Source organism: Myxocyprinus asiaticus, chromosome 18 (assembly GCF_019703515.2).
Source record: "Myxocyprinus asiaticus isolate MX2 ecotype Aquarium Trade chromosome 18, UBuf_Myxa_2, whole genome shotgun sequence".
In the NCBI taxonomy this organism is placed as follows: Eukaryota; Metazoa; Chordata; class Actinopteri; order Cypriniformes; family Catostomidae; genus Myxocyprinus; species Myxocyprinus asiaticus.
The window spans coordinates 15733221-15749084 of NC_059361.1; the positions used below are offsets into that span (position 1 = coordinate 15733221).

At 37.4% G+C, this 15864-nt stretch overlaps 1 long non-coding RNA gene across 1 annotated transcript; it reads right to left on the reverse strand.

Annotated features, from left to right (window-relative positions):
- Window positions 1-1293: 1293 nt before the first annotated feature.
- LOC127456168 (uncharacterized) lies at window positions 1294-3091 on the reverse strand. Its single transcript, XR_007899798.1, has 3 exons — window positions 2961-3091; window positions 2762-2857; window positions 1294-2662 (listed from the first exon to the last, which is right to left on the reverse strand). It is a non-coding gene; the product is annotated as an uncharacterized LOC127456168 (long non-coding RNA).
- Window positions 3092-15864: the final 12773 nt, after the last annotated feature.

The window sequence follows — 15864 nt, forward strand, 5'->3', positions numbered from 1 at the left end:
CAGTCACCTGGACAGACAAATGTACATCACTGCTGTTCTCTAGCTTAAACTGCCAAGGCTGCCAGCTAAACATCTTCATAGGCTTCTAAAATACTCTTTTGATTAAGTCAGAACAGACCAGCAAGACAGTGAGTGATGCCATCATGAAAATTAACTGTACCTGCTGGGAAACTGGTTTGAGATTGAGATACTGGCAGGAAAGGAGAGCAAGTGCTGTCAGGACCACTGAAAACTGGGTATAGGTGTTTGTATTAGAAAATGATATGGCACCGCAGGAGCCAAAGCTCTGCACATTTGCCATTGTACAACAACAACAAAACATATAAGCACAAAAACGTGATGATTATACATGATAGGACCAAATGTATCAACTAAAGTAATAGAGTTATAATACAACGGATGGAAGTAAAGCCACAAGGTGAGGTGACTCACAGTCTGGCATTGCAGCCTCATGATGTAAGAACACTCCATGATCACAGCCAGCTGAAAGGTGAATATACAGGAGATGTTTAACTTTATAATCTTCCATAAATGGTGTAAACCTTTATAAATATTCTTTTCAAATGATATTCCCTTAATAATAACGATTTGCTCAAACCTTGGAATTGGGAAAGCATTCTGGAGGTTCTGCATTTTCTACGGGCCAATAGTATGGGTACTCTATGGCTTCTGAGGCCTCCTGACAGCTCTGCTCATTTGCCACTGTACAATAACAACAGAAAATATAAAGCACAACAAATTTGAAGATCACAGATGCCCAAAGGTGTCAAATAAAGTACTGGAGTGATAAAATATATATAAGGATGAAGGTAAAGCTAAAAAGTTGGTTGACTCACAGTCCTTTTCATGGCAGGTTTGAAGCTTGATGAGTTGTAGCATGAAGATGTCAGGACTCTCAATATTCACAGTCAGCTGAGAAGATAATACACATGCCATGTTTCACTCAGCAATGCTCCAAAAATGGTGTAGACCTAAATAAAACTCCTTTGTCAAATGGTATTCCTCTGATGATAAAGATTTGCTCATACCTTACAATTGGGGAAGCCTTCTAAAGGTTCTCCATTTTCTAGGCCATGAAAGGCTAACACATCAGTTAAGTCAACTGATGTCTTGGCAGCTTCACTGGCTTCACGGTACTCAGTGGCTTCAGTCACCTAGACACACAAATGTACATCACTACTGTGCTCAAGCTTAAACTGCCAAGGCTGCAAGAAAAAATGTCTTCATAGGCTACTCAAATAGTCTTTTGATTAAGTCAGAGAAGACCAGCAAGTCAAGTCAGGTCATTTTTATTTCTATAGTGCTTTTCACAACACACGTTGTTTCAAAGCAGCTTTACAGGAAATCATGCATTAATAAAAAATAAAAAAAAGAAACTCTAATATCTATAATGTCTTACAGTGAACATTGTGTAGTTTGATTAAATATTATTGTAAAATGTGTATACAAATTAAATAATTAAATAATAATTGTATTTAGAACCCCTGTGAGCAAGCTGAAGGCAACTGTGGCAAGGAACACAAAACTCTATAAGATGTTGGTTAATGAAGAGAAATAACTCACTGTGGGGGCCAATTCCCCTCTTGCAAAACAACATGAATATAATGCCAATATTAGTTATTTGTGTGCAGTGCAAGTCATGGTTTTAAAATTGTAAATTAAGTAAGCATTAAGGTCCAGTGTTTTAAAAATAAAAATACAATATTTTTTATGAACTTTCAGATGTCTTTGAAGTCCAGCCTGGTTTAACTGCAGAAGTTCACATAGATGAATTGTCCTTTGTTAGTTGGCTGATGAAGGCTTTTGTTGGCAATTAAATTATAGTCTATGTATTCCATTTCAAGAGTGTAGTCCATCAATAGACAAAGGTGATGCAGGCAGAGATTAATAAGGTGCATCGCAGTTCAACCTTCAGGTAATTTTGGTGCGGTTCGGAGGGGTCCATCCTAAGTCCAAGGTTCAGGCAGTGGCATATGAAGTATCCGATGTCTTACAGTTGTAGTCGGCATCAGTTCATCCTCTGAAGTTAAAAGACCGAAGTGATGTCTGGCTAGCACCGGCTGTAGTTTGTCATCATCTCTCAGCAGCACGTAGCAGTGGAGTCCGACATCAAGCAGGAATGGAGCTGGATCTGGCAGGCTTTGGTAACCTCAGGATATGAATCCCGAGGTTGAGACATGGAAACAAATAGAATAATATTAGCATAGATGCCATTCAATTTTATGCAGAGTTATAGATCATGATGGATGTTTCTGGTTCCAGCAGAACTAACTAAAGCAGCCTAATTGTGAGTTGAAGGATAAATCAAGTGTATGTCTGGCTAAATAGATGAAACTTTAGTCTAGACTTAAACTGAGTGTGTGTCTGCATCCCGAACAGTGTTAGGAGCCAAGTATGAAAAGGATCTACCTCCTTTTGTGGATTTTGATATTTTTGGAATTATTAGCAATCCAGAATTTTGTGATCGTAATGAACGTGATGGAATATAGCGTGTCAGAAGGTCACTTAAGTACTGTGGAGCTAGACAATTCAAAGCTTTGTATGTAGTTAACAGAATAAAAAAAAATAAAAAAAAAAGCAAGACAGCAAATAAACTGTACCTTCTGTGAAGTTGGAGCCGATTCATTGGCTTCACTTGGAATGATGTCCAGGGATTGAGATACTGGCAGGAAAGGAGAGCAAGTGCTGTCAGTAACACTGAAAACTTTGTAAGAGTGTTTGTATTAGTATATTATATGACACTGCAGAAGCCACAACTCACCCATGAGTGAGTTGTTAGGGGCCATTTTCTGGAGCTCCTTACATTGTGGAGGCTCTATGGCTCCTGAGGCCTCCTGACAGCTCTGCACATTTGCCACTGTACAAAAACAACAAAACATACAGTATAATCTAAAAAATGTTAAGATTATACATAATACTTAAGTGTTAATATTACAGATGGAAGTAGTGAGGTGACTCACAGTCAGGCATTGCAGCCTCATGATGCCAGGACTCTCCATGATCACAGTCAACTGAAAATAGAATATACAGGCCATGTTTGACTTAACAATCTTCAATAAATGGTGTAGACTTATATAAAACTACTTTTTCAAATGATATTCCCCTGACAATAAAGATTGGCTCAAATCTTGGCCAGGGGAAAGCCTTCTGAAGGTTCTGCAATGTCTACGGTCCAAGGACTCTCTACGATCACAGTCGGCTGAAAGGAGTATATACAGGCCATGTTCACTTAACAATCCTCCTTAAATGGTGTAGACAGTGTAGACCTACATAATACACATTTTTCCAAATAATATTCTTCTGAGAATAAAGATTTGCTCAAATCTTGGAATTAAGAAAGCATTCTGAATTTTCTGCATTGTTTACGGGCCAATATCTTGATCTCCTCATAGTATGGGTGCATTATGGCTTTTGAGGCCTCCTAACAGCTCTCCACATTTGTCACTGTATAAAACAACAAAACATATAAAGCACAAAAATGTGAAGATCACACATGACAAAAGGTGTCAAATAAAGTACAGGAGTGATAATATAAAGGACGGAAGTAAAGTCTAAAAGTGGGTTGACTCAAAGTCCAAGATTGCAGCCTCGTCATGGCTGGTTTAGAGTTCGGCGAGTTGTGGCATGGAGATGCCAGAACCCTCCATAGTCACTGTAAACTGAGAGGAGAATACACATGCCATGTTTCACTCAGCAATGCTCCATAAATGGTGTAGACCTATATAAAACTACTTTTTCAAATGGTATTCCTCTGATGATAGAGATTTGCTCATACCTTGGAATTGGGGAAGTCTTCTGAAGGTTCTCCTGTTTCTAGGCCATTAAAGTCTAACATATCAGTTAAGTCAACTGATGTCTTGGCAGCTTCAGGGACTTCACGGTACTCAGTGGCTTCATTCACCTGGACACACAAATGTACATAAATGCTGTGCTCAAGCTTAAGCTGCCAAGGCTGCCAGCTAAACGTCTTCATAGGCTACTCAAAAAGTCTTTTGATTAGAAGACCAGAAAGACAGCAAATAATCTGTACCTGCTGGGAATCTGGAGTCAATTCATTGGCATCACTTTGAATGATGTCCAGAGATTGAGATACTGGCAGAAAAGGAGAGCAAGTGCTGTCAGGAACACTGAAAACTGCGTATGAGTGTTTTTATCTGTAAAGAAATGGCACTGCAGGAGACAAAACTCTCCCATGAGTGAGTTTTCATGGGCCATTTTCTTGAGCTCCTCACATTGTGGAGGCTCTATGTCTGCTGAGGCCTCCTGACAGCTCTGCACATTTGCCAATGTACAACAATAACAAAACATACAGTATAAGCACAAAAATGTGAAGATTATACATGCTAGAACTAAATGTGTCAGTGAAAGTACTAGAGCTATAATACAACGGACGGAAGTGGGGTGACTCACAGTCAGGCATTGCAGTCTCATGATGCAAGAACTCTCCATGATCACAGTCAGCCTGAAAGGTGAATATACAGGCCATGTTTCACTTAACAATACTCCATAATTGGTGTGGACCTACATAAAACTGCTTTTTCAAATAATATTCCTCTGAGAATAAAGATATGCTCAAACCTTGGAATTGGGAAAACCATCTGAAGGTTCTCCATTGTCTACGGGCCATGGACTCTTCTGTTTTAAGTGATGTCTCAGCAGCCTCAATGGAGTCCTGAGACTAAAGTATGGCTTCAGTCACCTGGACACACACGTCATTAACTTTGCAACTAAGCCCAATAAATTAAAGCAAATTAGTGAACACTCAACAGCTGCCATTTAAATTTCCATTTAAATGTTATCTAACCTCAGTGATCTGTGAAGCAGTGGCCACGATGTTCCCAGAGTGGGGAGCAAGCTGTCTGGTGCACAGGACAGGCATTGATTTTTCATAGCTGTTGTCCTGGTTTTCAGTTTGGGCTGTCCCCTCCACATGCTGAGACAGAGAGACCTTCATTGGCCAGTTGGCGACAACACGGCCATTCATCTTGGACAAGGCCTTATTGGCGGCTTCAGGTGTGGAAAAGGTCACATATTTAACTTAATTATGTGGCTGGTCTCTTCAAATATTCATCTTTTTCATTTAATTTGTTACCAATTCCTTTGGAAAAAAATAAAAAATACCTTAACGTTGGTGATTTTTCCGAATGAGTTGAACAGTTTTCAGAGCTGCTCACTGTCCAAGATATATGCCAGATTTGAGACATACAGACCCTGTTTATGCAACAAAGAGCACAAGTCAACATACTATGCCCACCACATTCACATTAAACTAATGATTTGATAGATAATAAAGTGATGTATACCATGTGGGTCTTGTTGTCCTTTTTCTCATTCTCAGATCTGGCATTTCCCTCAGCCTGGTGGTTCTCGGTCCACATTATTTTTATCTGCTTGCATATGCTTCCAAGGCATTCACAGCTACAAAGAGAGGAAGTGTATGGAAAAGTGAACATGTTTGATGTTGCATTGACCTTTTATGCTAATGAAATAAGTGGCATAATCAGTAACACTTTATAAAAACCTTCCTTGCAAACACGATTTACAACTGTAAAATAAGCCATATATTCAAAAATTAATACTGTATACACAATAATATATTTCAAATTTCATGACATTTCAAACTATTTAAACATACTTATGTGCATTAGATTTGCTGCTATTTATATATCTTCACTCAAAAAGAACAAAAAAATGTTTCAGCCTATTTTTAAGATTAAAGCATTTCAATTTCATGAAAAATTCCAATAAATTGAATTGTGTAATGTTTAACAAAATTATATAAATTTTATTTTATTTTATAAAGATTTTATTATGTTAATCATGAAAATTAAATGCTTAAATCTTAAAGGTATTTTTGTTTTTTGAGTGTTCATAAATGTAACTACAGCTGTTGGGTAAACAAGTGAACACAAAAACAATTGTCATACATAGGAAAGGGTCAGACATATAATAAATATAGCCTACATTTTAATCAAAAGTTTGAACTTTCTCTTCAGGACAAGGGTATGTTAGGTCAGGGTATGTTGTCACATGCATTTTCAATGCTGTAATAAAATGTTCAATTATAATATTTGTTGGCCATAACAATGGTTTATATTTTTGTCGGTTATCTTTTTCATTTTTGCTGTTTCATGAATTGTTTTGTGATTCATAATTGTTGTACTTATTTGTGGTTGTTGCTTGAAATCATGTTTAACTTTCAAAACATGCATGGTAATAGTCTTCCTAAAGTTGATTGCCTATGTAGAAAGTAGACTAGATTTGTTCACTTAACATGGGTGAGGTTTAGAAATTTCACATAACCATAACCGAGAGCGCACCTGGTGAGTTTGATTTTGAAGTTTGAATGATTGCTGCACTTTCTATCTATTCATGAATGACTCTGAATGAGCTTTCTGAATTAAGGCTATTGTTCCATACAACGTAAAAAGTAACCTGCATTTGTTAAAAATGTTCATTTTACTCTTACTTCTTTTTGGTGTAACCTATTGTATTCAGGTTGATTCAGTGATGTTACATACTATTTTTAACTTAAATAAATTCAGTTAATTTAGATTGTACCACATGAAGCATATTTTTCACACACACACACACACACACCACACACACACACACACACACACACACACACACACACACACACACACACACGTTGATGCGGCAATCCTTATGAGGACTCTCTATAGACACAAGGATTTTTATACTGTACAAACTATAGATTCTATCCCCTAACCCTACCCCTAAACCTAACCCTCACTATAAGCTTTCCGCATTTTTACATTTTCAAAAAAACATTGTTTAGTATGTTTTTTAAGCGATTTGAATTATGGGGAGACTAGAAATGTCCTCATAAACCACATTTAAAGCATAATACCCTTGTAAATACCAGTTTGTAACCTAAAATTTTTTCCTCGTAAACCACTCAAACCCGCCCACACACTCGCCCTCTCTCTGTGTTACGCTGTCCTTAATCAATAGTTTGACTGAAGAATCCATTCACTGAGTTAGCAGAAGGAGAATAATCAGGATTTCAGAACACCCTTCCCTTAGAAATTATAAAAACAATTCCCCAAAGAGGTGCAATGAAATTATAGTAATACATCATATTAGATAGAATAAGATTAGCAAAGCAGGCTGTTAATGAATGTCTTTATTTGGCTGTGCCCTCCAGAGGTCTCAACTTTGCAAAGTAAGGATAATACACACATTTTCAAGCCCTGAAGATGATGAGAACTAGAGAAGAAAGAGAAAACACACACACACACACATACACCCACAGAGAGAGAGAGAGAGAAAGAACATGCAGACTCCAGTGTCAAACAATTCATAGTTTCATTGAGGAATGAAAAATAATTAATATTCCTCTTATCTCTAGTCTCTACTCTGGTAGTTATTAATATAGGTCTAGTTATTGGTATTCTCATTGAAAATTACACTCTCTAGTAACAATACAAATAAAAATATCCAAGAATTAACTGGTGATAAAGTTATTTTTAAAATAGATTTTCCTTTTAAAATGGGTACACATGAATACATTTGCAGATGTCTCACTAGTAAAAATTAGTTTACTAGTCTCACTAGTAAAAAAAAAAAAAGAAAAGAAGATATACACTGGTGGCCAAAAGTTTGGAATAATGTACAGATTTTGATGTTTTGGAAGGAAATCGGTACTTTAATTCACCAAAGTGGCATTCAACTGATCACAAAGTATAGTTAGGACATTACTGATGTAATGTAACAGCACTATCACTATTTGAAAAAAGTATTTTTTTTCAAATCTAGACAGGCCGCATTTCCAGCAGCCATCACTCCAACACCTTATCCTTGAGTAATCATGCTAAATTGCTAATTTGGTACTAGAAAATCACTTGCTATTATATCAAAAACTGCTGAAAGCTATTTGGTTCGTTAAATGAAGCTTAACATTGTCTTCATGTTTGTTTTTCAGTTGCCACAGTATGCAATAGACTGGCATGTCTTAAGGTCAATATTAGGTCAAAAATGGCAAAAAAGAAACCGCTTTATCTAGAAACTCGTCAGTCAATCATTGTTTTGAGGAATGAAGGCTATACAATGCTTGAAATTGCCCAAAAACTGAAGATTTCATTCAAAGGTGTACACTACAGTCTTCAGAGACAAAGGACAACTGGCTCTAACAAGGACAGAAAGACATGTGGAAAGCCAGATGTACAACTAAACAAGAGGATAAGTACATCAGAGTCTCTAGTTTGAGAAATAGATGCCGCATATGTCCTCAGCTGAGAGCTTCATTGAATTCTACCTACTCAACACCAGTTTTATGTACAACAGTATAGAGAAGACTCAGGGGTGCAGAATTTATGGGAAGAATTGCAAAGAAAAAGCCACTTTTGAAACAGAAAAACAAAAAGAAAGGGTTAGAGTGGGCAAAGAAACACAGACATTGGACAACAGATAATTGGAAAAGAGTTTTATGGATCTTAATCCCATTGAGCTTTTGTGGGATCAGCTAGACTGTAAGGTGTGTGAGAAGTGCCCGACAAGACAGCCACATCTATGGCAAGTGCTACAGGAAGCATGGGGTGAAATGTCACCTGAATATCTGGACAAACTGACAGCTAGAATGCCAAGGATCTGCAAAGCTGTCATTGCTGCACGTGGAGGATTTTTTGATGAGAACTCTTTGAAGTAGTTTAAGAAGATCTGAAATTTTTTTTCAAATTGTAATAGTAATGTTTCACGTTATTAATGTCCTGACTATACATTGTGATCAGCTGAATGCCACTCTGGTGAATAAAAGTACCAATTTCTTTCCATTAGAGCAAAATCTGTACATTATTCAAAACTTTTGGCCGCCAATGTATTTTAGGCTAAAAATTATATTTTAATAGTGTGCTTTAGCAAGCATGAGTCTGTTTTTTAAATCGAAAAAGTTTATAGACTAGTTAATAGAGTGAATATATTAACAAGTCTAATTTCTGTCTTATGTGTGTAATGTTTTAGCAGCACTGTGGTGTATTGCTCTAATATAATAATAACAATAAAACAATATGGCTGAAAGCAGCAATTATAGGCAAAGCTCTGAAGAGATATGAAGTACATTGCAAAACTGGAATAGTCATACGTGGGTTCAAGCAGGATTCAAACCACTCCAAGCCCAGATATTTAGACACTGCCACAACTTTGACAGTAAGGTGCCAGAGACATAACCATAAAGTCGAGCCAAATGGTTTTTTTGACAACAGTGGTTTTCAATTCCAGTCTTAGGAACCAACAACACTGCATATTTTAGATTTAGTGTGTCTTTTATTTAACACACTTTCAGCTCATCATCTTGTCAGTAGAGGCTCCATGAATATGTTAAATAAGGGAGAGATCCAAAATGTGCATTACTGTGGATCCCCTGGACTGGAACTGAAAACCACTAGTGTGCACACTGCTGTTAAACAGGCAGACTTGAACAATAATTGCAAATATACATATTTATTTGTCTCCTTGTATATTTGCCTTATAAGATATGATGTAAACATCCAGTATGTCCGTTATATCCATTGTTTATGCGAGAATCAATATTATAGAGAATGTGACTTCCTCTCCTGGCTTATATTACTATCATATTTGGAAGGAACAGAGATGTGTTGGATCAAAACAATACTAACACAGAATGACAAATATTATTATCCTATTTCCCTTTTTATGATGTCCTAATACACTCACCGACCACTTTATTAGGAACACCTGTACACCTACATATTCATGCGATTATCTAATTAGCCATGGTGTGGCAGCACCTTTATCTCCAGTGTAATTTGGTTGTTTCAGTTTGTGGGAGAGGTGCCTGCATCTTTAACTAAGTTTACAATAATGAAAATACCCTCACCATCAGTGGCGGATTTAGGCATGGGTGACATGGGTAGTTGCCCAGGCCACCCACCCCAGTCAACAACTTCATTCTCATTTACAATCACCACCATCACAGTTTTAAGTCATCTTTTTGTTATATAAAGTTTGAGTGTTTCTGTTAAAATGTTGCTGTTGTTTACAAGTTGTTTAAATTATACATTTTTTTCTATTTTATCTATATTAACATTCATTTATTTATTTATTTATTTCTCCCCAATTTTGGCATGCCCAATTCCCAATACGCTCTAAGTCCTGGTGATGGCGTAGTGACTTGCCTCATTCTGGGTGGCGGAGGATGAACCTCAGTTGCCATCGCGTCTTAGACAGTCAATCTTATCACGTGGCTTATTGAGCGTGTTACCATGGAGACCTAGTGTGCGTGGAGGCTCAAGCTATTCTCTGTGGCATCCACGCACAACTCACCACGCGCCCCACCGAGTGCGAGAACCACATTATAGCGACCACGAGGTGGTTAACCCAGTGTGACTCTACTCACCCTGTCACTCCGCACACCCAGGATTCCAGGTGTGGTAGTCAGCGTCTTTACTTGCTGAGCTTCCCAGGCCCCTAATATTAACATTTCTTATTAGTTTTCTAATTGTTCAATGTGCATTTTTGCCAGGCTTCGAAATTGAATGTTTATTTTTAATTTGATATGATTAAATGTATATGACATTAAATGCCCATTCTTTGTTCCTTTCTTAAGCACTATTTGTAACATCATGAACATGAAAGAAATCATATTATCTCATATAAAATAGTCAAATGGGTAATGGTTTAAAATAAGGTTCCATTTGTTAACATTAGTTTGCTAAATTTGTTTAATAATGTTGTTTAATATTAATTTTAACATTTACTAATATATTTTTACAATTAAAAGTTGCATATGTTAACATTAGTTTGTGCACTATGAACTTAAAAGGACAATTGTGTTTATCCATTAACATTACCAAGATTAATAAATAATGGTTAAAAATATAGTTCATTGTTCGTTCATGACATCTACTGCATTAACAAATGTTATTTAACAGCACGTTTTAAATCTAATAAAGCATACAAATGTAAGAAATTACGCTTCAAAACTGTAGGTGGTGCAAGCATCGGTCTGGAAACTGCTGTGGCTCCATTCTCTCGGCCCTAACCTCCGGCCTGAAACTGTTGTGATGTATGGCTCTGCGGACCTGCAGATAGATATATCTCTGCACGGCAGCTGAAAATCACACCGTGTACGCATGCCTTTATCAGAATCAGAATCAGAATGAGCTTTATAGCCAAGTATGCTTGCACATACAAGGAATTTGTCATGGTGACAGAAGCTTCCAGTGCAAAGAGAATGCAAAAAATATACATATACAACAAATACATACAAACATTTGAAATATACATATAAACATATATACGTAAACAGTGAAATAAGAATAAAAAATAAGATACAACAGATAAATATATAGAGGAAACTACAGTAAGGCAACAATGTTGTTCAAATATGTTATATACAGATATACAGTTATGTGCAAGGTGATTTAATGTATTGTGCAGAAGAGATATGACAAATATAAATGGAATATAAATATGAATGAATAGCTAAATATGCACATGATGTTATTGCCACAATGTTCCTTTCTCAATGGAGAGTATTGGGGCCAGTTTTAACTGTTCATAAAGTGAATGGCCTGAGGGAAGAAACTGTTCTTGTGCCTGACTGTTTTGGTGCTCAGTGTTCTGTAGAGCCAGCCAGAAGGCAACAGTTCAAAAAGGTAGTGTGCTGGGTGAATGGGGTCCAAAGTGATTTTTCCAGCCCTTTTCCTCACTCTGGAGGTGTACAGTTCTTGGAGGGTGGGAAGATGAGAACCAATAATCCGCTCAGCAGTCCGAACTATCCTTTGAAATCTTTTGATGTCTGACTTGGTAGCCGAACCAAACCAGACAGTTATTGTCTATTAAGTGTAGAGGACAGACTCAATGACTGAAATAAATATATTTATATAAATAAATAACAGATTATTTAAAAAAAAGAGAGAGAGTAATATACACTGTTCAACAACTGACAACAAACAGTGCAAAAATATTTGACAGATACAGTATTGTTTTGTACCCTGATTTATTTTTCCTACTCCTGTAATATTTTTCTCTCTGACTTCTTTTCTTGCCCTGCAGGAGAGGGCAAAGAATATATGTTTTTGTTTTTTTTTAGCTGCCAACGTTGTTGTTTAACTATCTGCGCTTGTTCTCACAAAGTTTATCTTAATTGATGCTCTTTGTGAGTTTATGTGTATGCAAAGACAAAGAGTGAAAGTGAGAATATTACTGAACAGTTCAGTGGAATATCGAACTACTGAGTGCAGAAGCAATATGTGAAAACAGTGGGGGTCCTGCTTTTCTAAATGCCCTCAAAACCAAGACCTCTACTGGCCCACAGCTCAAACACAGCTACCAACAGTCTGAATGGAAAAGACTGCATAAACAATACTGACCTCTTCTGACGCTCAGACCACCAAACCCACACTGTGTGACACGAAGAGACTAGTGTCTTCAAACCAGAAGAGCAAGCTCAGACCTCAGTGAAAACAGTGAATGACAGTAATAGGTACAGTATGTTCATGTGATCTGAAGATGGGTGAGGCTCTATTTTGGGTAACTGTTGAGGGCTGAATTTAATTTATACATGTCAAGATCTCGAGGGGTTGTCAGAGGTGCTTACACATCCACTGTCTGTTGGAAAAATGACATTTTCACAAACTGCCCACTTTTCCCACCTGTTCCTCAAAGAATTGACCCACATAGAAGATTGTGTAAAATAAATACCACTGATTTCACTGCCACTTTCCATCATTTAGAGATCTGTTTCTATAAAAACCAAAAGAGCTCTATTTGATGTGAAAGGGTTGTAAAGCTCTGGGATACTTTTAGGACTGGATGGGATGAAGAGACTGGGAAATGTGTGACTGCACTGATTGCCAAGTGGAAGTCAATATGATCTTCAATAGGTCAATAGGTCAAAACATTCTACACTGTGAAAATTTTTTCAAGGCATCTTTTGGGGTTCAGATGCCACATTGGTGGAGCTGTCTTAAGAAACACTAGGCACCCTTTCTTCTGTGAAACTTAATCTTTAGTTCCTTCAATAACAAAAGAAAGGCTTCGGGCCACTTGAAATATATAGGGGAGACTGGGGCTTGTTGTCAAACAGGGAAGTTGTCACAAGGGCCATATCTTAAAGGGATAGTTCACCCAACAATGAAAATTCTCTTATCATTTACTCACCCTCATGTCATCCCAGATATATATGACTTTCTTTCTTCAGCAGAAAGATGAACACACAAACATTTTGTGAGTAAACAAACAGATAAACTAAGCTTCTGTACAGCGTTCCTCCAACTCAATTGTAAATAGTGCTGCTCTTCCGGGTGTGCGCACGCGTATCTGTTCTTGCGTGACCATGCCAATGTGATTACGTCACACGTGCGTACTGCTGCTGAACGGAAGCAATGATTTATAGTTAAAAAGTACTTAAATATGGATCTTTTTTCACAGTAAAAGTGATCCTTTCGCTTTAGAAGACATTGATTTAACCAGTGGGGTTGTATAGATGACTATAATGCTGACTGTCTGTTCTTTTTGGAGATTCAAAGGTCTAATCACCATACACTTGCATTTTAAGGACCTACTCAGCTAAGATATTTTTCTGTTTTTCTTCAAATGTGTTCAGCAGAAGAAAGAAAGTCATACACATCTAGGATGGTATGAGGGTGAGTAAACTATGACAGAATTTTCATTTTTGGGTGAACTAACCCTTAAATAACAATAAGATTTGGAGTCAAAAGTCCATTTGTGCAAAAGTGTGTTTTCTCTAACGGAGGTTTCGTATGTTAGTTTTAAACAACAAGATCAAAACCCTCTTAAATTAGAATAATATTTTTAAATTCTACCCTTTAAAGTAAATTTTTTACTCTCATATTTTGTATAGCTCTTGGGTAAACAAGACACTCAATCAAACATCACCGGTATGCATTATGGCACAACTATAACTATATTCACAACTATATTATGAAGGCAGATTTTTCTCAGGAAAAAGGCATTTTTAAAAAGGTCAGGTCAGGCATGTTGTTTCATTTTTATCAGGGCAGGTTTATCATGAATCGTTTTGTGCCTCATAATCATTTTAAATTAGGCTGTTTAATGCAGGAGTAGATTTAAAAATAATAATAATAATAATAATAATAATAAAAATATCACCACTAGCTTAATGGCAATATCCATTGTGAACTTACCCCATACAGTGTAACAACATGCCCTGCAATTGGGGCAAGTTATCACAAAAGTTAATGTGTGTTCAATGAACTGTATATTTTTTTTCCTGACTTTCATAAACATACACCAAGAGAAGTAAAAGTGTGACAATCAAGTCAGTTCATAAATAGGATATTTGAGACTCCTTTAAAGGGTGCCAAGAGGTTCTTCAGAGGGTTCTGCCAGTGTGGCATCTGTGGAACCCCAAATGGTGCCTCAAGTATTGTTTTTATTTTTACAGTGATGAAGATTATTTTCCTTTTTTGGCATCCATGAATAATTATCAGTCTAAATGAGTCAGAAGGCTTGATTGGATCTGCAGCATCAGCAATTATCTGCTGTAATCTCTGATTCCTGATGGGGTTTTAAGGCGGGCAAAAAGCCTGTCGAAATGCCTGATCCTCAAACTTATTTGCATCCACTTACTCAGACGTTCAGCCCACGCTCAATTTAACCATGAGTACATGATAAACACTCTCTGGGGAAACACTGTATCAGTCACTTATGAACACTACTCAGTGACTCATCATCGTTGCTGCAAGATGCTGTCCCAATTGTATCTTCTTTTAACTATATCTGTTAGAGTCAAATTTACAGAGTTATATTGAAAGGACTGTTTTTTAAACACAGAGAGCTGAAACCGTACTCGATGTATTTCTGAGACAGAAAGAGCAAGGCCAAAATAAGACCCATGCTTGAAGAGAAGCTAAAGATGACAGGATGAACAGAGAAATCCCGGCAGGGAGTGAATGTGTGGGTGTGCAGAGTTGTCTTTCCTCCAGGCATATGTCCCCTCTCTCCAAACACTACAAACACATATAACCCACACATGAAAAGACTGAGTGGGTACTCTATATTTACAAGCCTGCGCACTGTGGACTATTTTTCACAGAGAGGATGATGAAGGAAGGAAAAGCTGGACTGGCTCTTGAAGTCAAGGTGAACTCTATAGACAGTGAGAATGAGGGATTAAAATAAGAATGCAATGGCCATTGTAACAGGGGTAAAAGGAAAAGGAGGAGGCGAGAACCGGACAAAGCATCAAATAATATTTAATTAAACAAAAAGACACAAACATAAACATATACAAGGCAGCTGCCTGCAGCTCTCTCTCTCTCCCGAACTGCCGCCTCTGGCGGCCTTTATCCCTCTCGTCAGCTTGATTAGCCTGATTAGGGGCCGGGCGTTCGTCATCACGGCCCAGGCCCGCCCTCCTCCTTGCCACAGCCATCCTTCAGTGAACCCATGTGGTTCACAGGTCATATTTAACGCCTGATTTCACCTATAAAGTCTTTTAATCTAAACAAAATACAACATTTTGTTATGTAGATCCCACTCTAAAGAACTGATGCAAAAATTTTTGTATTTATACGTATATGTGATTTGTAGATACATAAAGTGTACACAGTTTTAGATTAAAATGTATATATGAATGTATAAGAGAAAGTGTATATCTATGGAACCGGGCAACATGATCACATGGGAAGTAGGCGTGTTGTTTCCAAGAGTTCCTGTACCCTAGGTTTGGCCACATTATGCAGACTCACTGACAAGCAGCATCTCCTTTGCATTGCTCCAGTGTGTTTACCTTCTTCTCTGTGGTGTGACCGGAAGTGGGTTGCTTCAAAAACATGGGAGACCTGGGCTCAGATCCAGAATTGAAACCAGGAAGTAATCACGTTTGCATAATCA